At 44.4% G+C, this 11,436-nt stretch overlaps 1 long non-coding RNA gene across 1 annotated transcript in view; it reads right to left on the minus strand.

Moving 5' to 3' along the window:
* Positions 1 to 11,011, minus strand: part of LOC147030302 (uncharacterized) — a 40,251-nt gene extending 29,240 nt beyond the window's left edge. Inside the window, exon 1 of the long non-coding RNA XR_015055769.1 lies at positions 10,919 to 11,011. This is a non-coding gene — a long non-coding RNA (uncharacterized LOC147030302). The remainder of the gene's footprint in view (positions 1 to 10,918) is intronic.
* Positions 11,012 to 11,436: the final 425 nt, after the last annotated feature.

The raw sequence follows: 11,436 nt of genomic DNA on the forward strand, positions 1-11,436 counted from the left end.
TTGTGGAGTGCCTTCAAGACCACAATCCTTGATGTTGCCGGTGGATGTCTTTGAACTCACCACAGGGTAAAGAAGAATTTTGTCTCTCAAGCGACACTGGATACCATTGAGCAGAGTCGCTGCGCCATGCTGAATGGCAGAGCTGAGCTGTTCAGGTAGCTGAGGCGTAAAACTGTACGTGCACTGAGGGTGGACAAGGAGGCCTATGTGTGAGGAATCTGTGAGGGGGTAGAGCATCACCTGTGGACAGGTGATTCTCGTCCCGCTTACAGGGGAATTCGCGCATTGCGTTCATCCAAGCCCATCCCTCGGAGCACTGCAGTTCGAGCAGAGAGTGGTAGGCTCTTGACAGAGGAGTCTGAAGTGAAGGCCCGCTGGGCCGGTTACTTTGAGCGGTTGTACCAGGCTGATCCCCCAGCTGTCGAGTTGGACATCAAGGGTGTTACAATCCCTGTTGCTGACCCTCGAATCAACTGTGGTCCACCTTCACTTGTGGAAACACGGGCTGTGGTGAACCAGTTGAAACGGGGCAAAGCTCCAGGGATCTGTGGCATCCATGCTGAACTTTTCAAGGCTGGTGGAAATGCTGCACTCGTGTCGTTGCATGCAGTTTTGTGCTCTGCCTGGAACACAGGCATCATCCCAACTGACTGGAAGAGGGGCCGAGTTGTCGCTCTCTGGAAAGGTAAAGGTGATCGCCAAGACTGCAACAACTACCGAAGGGTGACGCTGCTCTCAGTGCCGGGCAAGGTCTTTGCTCGGATAATTATTGATAGGGTTCACCACCATCTGCTTGAGCACCAGCGTCCAGAGCAGTCAGGCTTTACACCAAAGAGGTCAACGATTGACCGTATCCTTGCTCTTTGTGTCCTCACCGAACGCAGACGAGAGTTTCAGCAGGGGCTGCTTGCAGCCTATGTTGATCTCTGTAAAGCGTTCAATCTAATGAATCGGGATGCCCTCTGGAGGATACTGGGTCTTCGTGGGGTGCCACCAAAATGGATCGATCTGATGTCTGAACTCTACTCTGGTACTGAGAGTGCTGTGAAGTGTGGTGGTACCATCTCTGACTTATTTCCAGTTGTTACTGGAGTTCATCAGGGGTGTGTACTGCCCCACACACTTTTCAGCACTTGTATGGACTGGATTTTAGGGAGGATTTTGGAGAGATCAAGCTGTGGTGCATCGTTTGGGAATGTCAAGATCTCGGACCTTGATTTTGCAGATGATGCAGTCATCTTTGCGGAGACTTTATATATCCTTTTGGGGGCCCTCAAGGTGCTGAATGAGTCTGAGCCGCTGGGATTACGGGTTTCTTGGGTCAAAACTAAGATCCAGGCTTTCAATGACATCTTGGATGCTGCTGTCCTGTCTGTCTGTTTGTGGTGAGGATGTTGAGGTCACAGAGAGATTCACTTACCTTGGCAGTGATATTCATGTCTCTGCTGGCTGTGAGTCAGAGGTCAATAGACGTCTGGGTCGGGCCTGGGGAGTCATGGATTCACTGGATCATGGGGTGTGGCGCTGCCGGTACCTGTGCGGGAGGATGAAAGTCCGAGTCTTCAGGTCCTTGATGCTTCCAGTCTTGCTCTATGGATGCGAGACTTGGACTCTGACCAAGGATCTGAGATGGAGACTTAATTCCTTTGGTACCAGGTCTCTTGGGAGAATCCTTGGCTATCGCTGGTCGGATTTTGTGTCCAACGAGCGGTTGCTGAGAGAGACTCGGATGGGATTTGTTACCTGCATGGTCCGTGAGCGTCAGTTGCGCTGTATGGATATGTGGCTCGTTTTCCTGACGCTGATCCTGCTCACCAGATTCTCTCAGCGAGGGAGTCTCATGAGTGGAGGAGGCCAGTGGGCTGACCACTTGCCTCATGGTTGCAGCAAGTTGACCATCATCTCAAGGAGATGGGGATGGGCCTGGCATCTGCCTGGGGGATGGCCAGACGGAGGCCCCTGGAGTACCGGAGGAAAGTGGACGCAGCGACGTGCTGTTCTGGCATATGCTCCCATACCTGACCTGCAGTTTATATCGGTACACACACATAAAACACATAAAAACGACAAACACAAAAATTTATCTTTAAACAGAGTTCTTCGAAAGAGGAATTCAAGTGTGAAATTAGCAAAATTCAATTTAAATACATATCAAGGCACAGAACACAACATGTCGATCTTTGCTTTTTATGTTCACAACCAGATCATGGCAAACACCTGGTCGGACGGTCCTTATTGTATTTATATATGTATCGATGTCGAAGTGAGTCGTGGATTATATTCAAAGGAGATCACACAAAAAGGTAAAACAAAACGATATCCTGTTAAAATAAAATTTCACATTTTCAGTGGATGAGACACCTCCTGTGGCACCAACCGCTCGGATCCGCAGGTCCCAACCCAGGTGGAAACGTACGTCTGTCTCATCGAAGTTACATTGACAGCACGGATACTTTTACCGAAACGAACAACCAAGCAGCTTGGCGAGTGCTCGCTAAATTGCTTTAGTACTCAAACGAAATGGTTGATAAGAAACGGTTCATTTGGCATGCGATTAGCAACACTTGAAGCATCCACCTCCCGGATATGCCCGAAATGTCAAGCCACGATTGCTGATGTCTCCGGGTGTTTATAAGCGTTGCAATGTACCCAGCGATTCGTAGCTATGTGAATTAATGTAATAAAATGACTTTATCCACAAGAGAGTTGCAGCTTAATGCAGAACAACCCCGGAGATGTCGCAAAGTTCAATCACCCGTGAAATAAACATTGCAGAAAATGCGCCATTTTGCCTGTTCATCTGTGCACGTGTCACGTGGTACATCAGTCTGCACAAACGTTATATCATTATTTTCAAACGTCCGTTTTTTTTCTTTCCCATATTTGCTTTGATTCTTTGTAGAGTACTGCACGAAACCTCCGAAAATAAAGACATAGATCTGGCAGATGCCATGGAGAGGCAGTCCTTGTGGGAACAGGGTGTGAGGTCGAGCAGTGAATGCATTAAATCATATAGCTCAATGAAACTGGTTAATGTGGCTACGCTCCTGAATTTTTTTGTTCACTCAATGCAATTCTCTGAATAGTAGCAAAAGATAAGTTTAATGCTTTGGAAATTTCACATTTTCTTGTGCATCTATGCAGGAGGAGGGAGCACAGTCTTGCTTGCTTAAAGTAACGAGGTATATTGGCTAAGTTATAGACTCATTATTTCTTTAAATTATCAGATTTCACAACAAATTTCGACACTTATTTAGTCAGGACGATATCCGATCGTAACAAGCAAAATAATATTTCGATGATGTACTTTAATTAGTCCATGAGAGTAGCTCGTGGAAAATCGTATCATATAATGCACGAAATCGCTCCAAGCTCCTAATTTGCAAACTCTAGGACTTACAAAAGTGATGTAAACAACGATTTGTAGCTCTGATGAACAAGCATCCCATATGAGTGAGGAAGGTCGAAAAAAAGACTTTATCGTAAAGAAATCGTTGCGGCCTGTTCCAAGTCAAGGCATGGTCGAGCAGGCCAAAAACCATGGTGGCTTCAGACCCCAGGCGAGGTATCCCAAGATACGCTTTAAGACCCCAGAGAGCGAGGTGGCAGAGAATTGCCTGATAAAGGGTACAATTCAATCAGGCCATTAATTATCTTCAGAAGGGGTGTATTAATTAACCCAAACACGCAATTTTCACTCTTGCACTTCCTTTGAGTTTTCTTTGTGTGCACTCAAAGGTTCAGGCTGCTCGGTTTTTTGGTTTTGGAGTTATGGAGGAAACACCACACTAACCCACACAATGACACACATTGCCTTTTATTAGTATGTGTATATATATATATATATATATATATATATATATATATATATATATATATATATATATATATATATATATATATATATATGTGCTGAACCCTCTCTTTAGCATATATGTCCTTCCTAAGTTGTTTTGACCAAAACTGCACACAATATTCTTGATGTGGCCCTCACTAAATTCCTGTACAATGTTAACACCACCTCTTTTGATTTATAATTAATTGTTCCCCCTCCGAATACAAATGAAAACCTTATTGCTTTACCTATAGCTGCCTGGCACTGTGCTGCCTGCCTACCTCCCATATCTATTCCCACCCCCAGATCCTTCTCCTGTGTGACACATTCCAAAATTACACCTTGCATCCTGTAATCTTTATTTTCATTATTCTCCCCAATTCCCAACACCTTACACTTGCTCAGGTTAAATTGCATCTGCCAATATTTTGCCCAATCCACACAAGTATCAATACTTTCCTGAATCTGATCAAAACCCACTCTGCTATCCACCTTACCTCCAAGCTTTGTTTCATCTGCAAATTTGGAAAGCTTACTCTTTACCCCACTGTCCAAATTGTTGATGTAAATAATGAATAGTCATGGTCCGAGTTCTGATCCCTGAGGTACCCCACTACTTACAACCTCCCAGTAAGACATCCTCCCACTCACAGCCACTCTTTGCTTCCAACCACTAAGCCAGTTTGCAATCCAATTAGCAACCTGACCAGCCACTCCACAAGCCCTCACTTTGGCTAACAACCTCCGATGTGGTACCTTATCAAATGCATTCTTAAGTTTAGATATACTATGTCCACTGACATTCCCTCATCCAACCATTCAGACACTGCTTCAGAGAAGTACAAAATATTTGTTAGACAGGAACTACCTTTGGTAAACCCATGCTGACTATCTTTAATTAGTTTGTATTTGTTTAAATGGTTCTTCATCTGGTCCCTAATTAATGTCTCCAACACGTTCCGTACAACTGAAGTCAAACTAACAGGTCTATAGTTTCCCAATTCTTCTCTGGATCCTTTCTTAAATAATGGTGTTACATTTGCTCCTCTCCAATCCTCCAGTACATGTCCTGACTCCAGAGAGTTCTTGAAAATATCCATTAACATCTCCCTTTCCTGCTCTGCTACTTCCCTCAATACTCTCAGATGCTTAATATTTGGCCGCGGAGCATTATTATCTACTCTGAGCTGTTCCTTTACTTCCTCCACTCCAACCTGGATCTTCTGTAAAATCCCTTCCTCACCTCCTCGATAGATACTCTCAGCTAATGGCAATTCTTCTGACTGTTTTTGTGTAAAAATTGAAGCAAGATACCTGTTTAATAAGCCTGCCATCTCACTTTCATCATCAACAACTCTCCCAGTGCTATTCCTCAATGAGCCCACACTGGTCCGAACCTGTTCTTTTCCCCTGATGTACTTAAGAATGCCTTGCGATTATGTTTAATATTCTTAGCCACGTCCTTCTCGTACTCTCTTTTGGTTTGCCGAGTCATTTTCTTAACTTGCCTCTGTTTACTCCGAACTCCAGTCTGTTTACTGATATCAATCTAACTCCAGTGCTGTAATTTTAAACCTAATAAATTCCTTCTGCTTCTCCTTCATAGTGTTCCTTATCTCACTGCTCACCCAGCCTGGTCTCTTTCTGCTTGTAGTTTCACACCTCATTGGAATGTACTTACTCTGCACTCTCCGCATTTTCTCCTTGAAGGTTTCCCATTTCTCTGATGCTGATTGTCCTGTTGTTAGAGTCTCCCAATCTGCATCACCCAACTCTCCTCATACCATCAAGATTTGCCTTCCTGAAATCTAATAGCCTTACCCTCCTATCCTGAACTCGAACCCTTAACAAAGTCTTTGCACAAACAATGTTATGGTCAATATGCAATGACAAAAAAAATTATGGTGCCACACTCCAAACTTGTTCACCGACGGGGAAAGGGAACGAGAACCGGGTGGGCCTTTGCTCAACCGGCAAACAAGGAGGGAGGGAGCAGGTTCACGGGCTGGAGACAAGCAGGCGACAAAGGGTGTTTGGCAGGTGCCAAAATACCCGGGTAGAGCAACAAAGGCACACAGGCAGGGCGACGAATGCACACGAGCAGGAATAAGGGATGACGAAGCAGACACAACTAACGGGGCAACGTCAAGAGCAGGAACGTGAAAAGGCAGGCACACGAGAAGGAAGGAAGGAAGGCAGTCAGGCAGGCTCACGAGAAGGAAGGAAGGAAGGAAGGCAGGCACAGCAGACATAGCAGACAGAGCAACAGTTTCCTCTCCACACAATCTCCTCTTTTTTTTTGCTTTTTTTCAAAATCTCCCTTCTGCTTTTCCTCTTTCTTCACGCCCAACCATTTTTACTCAGAGAAATACAACTCTTCTCGGCTATTGCGAGCTCTCCTGAGGGTCCCCAAACTCTGCCCCCATCGAGGCGATCCATGGCTCCCCCCCCCCACCTGGGGAGGGGACAAAAAGCTCCGCCGCTCTTGGGAGGCGATCCAAGCTCTGCCTCTCTCTCCCTCTCTCGTCCACCGGAGCCTCACCTCAACGCCTCATCCGGTGGGACGTACAAGACGTTATATGTACGAATCCTTCCCTGAAACCTGAACTATTTATTACAATGCACCACCCTCTTTATGGAACACATTTACAGACAATTGATAAGCCACATTTCCTGACTTAATCACATCGAAATGGGCTAACTACTCGCACACGGACCATACTACTCCATAAATTTATTTCTGTTCTAAGCTAATCTCTGCCACCCCTCCCCCCCTTCTTCCCACAAACGTAACAATATATAATTTTTTACAACACACACACACACACACACACACACACACACACACACACACACACACACACACACACACACACACACACACACATAGTCTCAACTATGAAATAATAGGAGTACCATGTGATGGATGTTTGTGTAAAAGTTCAACAGCCAAATAAACGGCTGGAAGAATGGCCTCGAGGTCATCATACCTCTATGCTGTCTAGCCTGGGTTCCAATCCCAACTAAATTGTCATCCTGGTGTTTCACAGGCAGGGTGGTTCATCAAGCTGTGTGCCATCCCTGGGATGGACGTTAAACGGAATCCCGTCTGCGGGAATTAGTTAGTGGATGTTAAGCATCCCAACGGTGTCCTTCGTGAAGAGTTGGTGAGCTATTGCGGGCACCATGTCCAAATTCCTGCACAAACTTTCAGAGGGCATTACATCAGCGGCACAGCCATGTCCTCAGCCAGCGATGCTACCCCTGAGCCTTCTGCTGCATCCGAACGAAGAAGCATAATGAAACGCTAGGTTTCATATCGGATTTTTATTTCATAATCGTATATGGCTTATCGAGGAGCTTCTACATCAAATGGAGGTCATAGACATGAGTAAATGCAGCACATCAACGTCCTTTTACATGAATTACAATGACATTGGTATTGCTATAGACAATGTACAAACAGTCGGTTATCTGGGATTTGAACCTGGGGACTCTGTATCATGACCCATGAGGAATACTAAACAGGGCAACCTTGCAAGATTGATGAAAAATATCTGGCATACAGCCTGAAAGCAACACGATGATAACAGCACTATATTTTGAATATCAACAGAGGAAGGGATACAAATGGTGAATTAAAATATAAACAAGAAGATAGCAACACAACATTGATAAAAAGGTGGAAAGGAAGAAAAGTTTTTATTTTATTTTTTTTAAATGAGCACATTTGCATGCCACTTGTGACGTCAACAATTGAGTCCATCAATTACCCACTATGGAGGAAGTATCAGTCAAACCGTGGAGCAGCCTCCAGTATAAAATATTAGCAATCGACTCAAGGGGAAATCTCGCAGGTCAGTGACACAGGGAGGAGGAATAGCAAAAGGGAAGGACAGGGAGGGAAGGAACTTGGCATACGGGTGTTGACTCATCTGGTACTTTAGTATTGTGGGAAAAAAAAATCAGTATTAAGGCTCCAGCAATGGCATGGATAAAGGTAATGATAAAGTAACATCAGTGATGTTATGTCTTCCTAGAACTAGAGATTATTCAGTTTTCACAGAAGTATGATGCTCGTTTTGAAGAACCTGATCAATGGGCGCCTTATTGTTCCTGAGCTGTAAATCAAATGTGTTGAACCATCGTCCGTCTTTTACAATGTGGCCATTTCGACATTGTTAGCGACACAGTCGAAGATGCCGTGGGAGAAAACTCACAGTTTTGGGGTCACATGACCTCCGCAAAGTTTTCGAAGTTTTGTCATCGAACCTCATTACCTCCGCCACCGAAGGTGAAGGAGGTTATGTTTTCACCTCTCTGTTTCTTTGTTTGTGTAGAGGATAACTCAAAAAGTTGTGGATGTATCCAGTTGAAATTTGGTGGGCAGGTTCGGTGTGTGACAAGGCCGAACTGATTAAATTTTGGTGAAGATCCGGAATTGACTAGTAGAATTTTTTCATTGATTCTTCACCATTGAGAGATTGGGCCAAAAACGATATATAGCACGATATCTCAAAAATGTATTGGGCCCGATATGTTCACGTGGATCAGGTATTGCGTGGCAGAGGTGTGCGCTCTACCGAGTACCCTTCTAGTTTTTAAAAGTGATTCTTCACCATTGAGAGATAGAGCTCAACTAATATAATAGCACTATATCTCAAAAAGTTGCAAACGGATTTGAATGAAACTTCGTGGAAAGATAGGGTGTGTGACAAAGAAGAAATGATTCAATTTTGGTGAGGATCCGTTTCCGGATCCGACAATTTGTTTAGTGATTCTTCACCATTGAGAGATAGGGCTAAAAAAAAAAATGATGTATCGCACGATATCTCAAAAAGTTGAGGACGGATCCGGATGAAATTTTGTGGGCAGGTTGGGTGTTGCAAGGACGAAGTGATTAAATTTTGGTGAAGATCCGGATCTGAATACGAGAATTTTTTTCAGTGATTCTTCACCATTGAGAGATTGGGCCAAAATTGTTATATATAGTACGACATCTCAAAAAAGGTGTGGACGGATTCGGATGAAACTTGGTGGACACGTTGGATGTGTGACAAGGAAGAAATGATTCGCTTTTGGTGAAGATCCGAATCTGGATCTGGATCCGAGAATAATTAAAATTTTAAAAGTTATTTTTCACCATTGAGAGACAGGACCAAAAACGATGTCTAGCATGATATCCCTAAAATGTATTGGGCCAGATATGTTCTCGTGGATCAGGCATTACGTGGCGGACGTGTGCGCTCTTCCGAGTGACCTCCTAGTTTGAGTATCGGAAATCATTTCGACGTGTGAGCACAAACGTTTTGAGCGGTATAAACGTGTAAATGCACCGTTCGAAGATTCCGGGTAAAGTTGTGATCATATGAGTCTCTGGACAGCAAGGAACATGAAGTACCATGTGTTCGCACATTCATTCGAGGATGAGCAAAACGCACAGATACACCACTCCCCCACCCCCCCACCCGCACAAACTGATCACCGAAGCTCCCATCTGAAACGTGCTGTTCATTTTGTCGCAGTTTCAAAAGCGGATTTACTGCTGCAGCTCGAATGCAAACCTCGTATCGCTGCCAAGGTGGCGCATTAATTGGTCTTAATGAGATTCCTTCCACGGAGCGCACGATAGAAGCGAAGAGAACAAGGGCACCGGCTTGTCGGCGCACACCATGGCCCCGGCCTCTGCGCGACACATCTGTTGCTCGCACTTGCTTTCTAGTCGAAGAGTCATAGATTAGGCGTTGGTGGGACAAAAAAAACGTGCGCAACATCACGCGACGTCGACGCGCGCAAATCATCATCCCTCGTTTGGTTTAATTTACGGTTGTTTTGCATAGAAACGATCCGAGTGGCGGCGCCAGCGGGGGGCTTCATCGTGAGGATACATCAATTTTAATTACTCAAAAAGATACGCTCTCCGCTGTAAATTGAATGAAGTGTATTATTGCGGCTAATTAAATTTGTCGCGGCTTATTTATGCGACAACTGCGCATGAATCTGTCCCGTGTCTGTTCTCCCTCGTACGGCGTGCAGATTTATAATAATAAGCTAATGAAAAGTCCCTGGCAGATTAGCATACGCGCGTAATAGATCAAGCGAGCGCAGCATTATTCCAAAGGAAACAATTTGATCGAACCTTAATTGTGAGAGACCACTAATGAATAAAATAATACTTTTTTTTTTTTTTGACAAATATGCGCTTGAGCGAGGAAATTCGCCCCCAAGAAGCAAATGCGGCAATGAGAAGCTGATGGGGGTAATGGGATGGAGGTATTTCATGCATGACGCGGTCCTTAAAGTGACGTTAAAATAGTGGAGTCCATTAATGGGTAATTGATGAGCAGGATCACCGCAGCCATTATGGGCTCGAGATATGAAACTGGCGCTCCGTGCTGCGACAGGTGGATTGGCTTTTATGGATGCGTGTCTGCGCCTTCATTTGACCAAGTTGTTTGAATGAAATGTTGCATGAAATAAATGAGATAACTCATTCACAAGAAGCAAAAGCCGCTTGGAAGTAAACAATTGCAGGAATCAAAAATTTTGTTTTGGATTACAAACTGCGGTTTTAGTCTCGCAACACTTTTTTTTTTTTATACTACACTGATAATGTCGGTTTCATTTACGGTCTTTCCCCTGACTCCAGATGACTGTTCGTATGAACGAACACAGAAAAGTAAAAAAAAAAAAAATTAAAAATAATTAAGTAACTAAAACATCACGCTGCACTCAACAAAATAAAGTCGCACATGAGGTTACGAGACGAGTGATAACATTGTTGCAACAACTGATGTCGTTTTCCATGTGATAATGAAAGGACAGGGACTCGAATCATGTTGTTTGTGAAACGGCATCGCTTTCAATATTACCTACTACTACTACTACAATAAAATGTCCGCAATTTTATAAACTTCCTCTGTTGCCTTGTCAATTGAAATGGCCGACGACTGACTACGACGACTCCCACTTCCTCGTGCAGTCGGCTGGGAAACATTTTTGGCCAAAGTCTTTCACAAACATGTTTGCCAGGCTCGACGTAAGACTTCAGGTCATTTGGGCAGGATGCCGGCGACAACTCACCTACTCTTTGGGAAGGACACCGTGGGATCGTTAATGTCCACCAATGCAGATGCGTCTCCGGCTTAATGTGGATGTACAGCACACACCCCGATGAATCACCCTGCAAGCAAAACACCGGAATGACAGGTTATACTTAGGTCGACATTCAACCCAGGCCAGACAGCTCAGAAGCAAGTGAGCATACATCTTGGTGATAGCAACACCCCCACTCCCCACCCCTCTGCCAGAATTACTCACATCTCCTCCCAACCTTCTCACCCACCTTCTCTTCTCCCATAACCTCCTTATTCTCTCCGATCCTTTAATCATTTTCAAATTTATTCTTGCGTGTGTACGCAATAAATTGGGCAAATAAAAGACCAAACCCAATGGAATGCCAACATCGAGGCAATCCAAAAAGCCAAGTGAGAGCCACGCATATTGATGGGGAAAGTTAGTTCTCTCTAAAATGCACGGATCTTGATGTTGAAAAGTCTGCATTTCATTCACTGCATTAAATTCGAGCAGGAATTTAATGG

This window comes from Eptatretus burgeri, chromosome 3 (assembly GCF_056783735.1).
Source record: "Eptatretus burgeri isolate ZD-2024b chromosome 3, Ebu_testis_v1, whole genome shotgun sequence".
Taxonomy (NCBI): domain Eukaryota; kingdom Metazoa; phylum Chordata; class Myxini; order Myxiniformes; family Myxinidae; genus Eptatretus; species Eptatretus burgeri.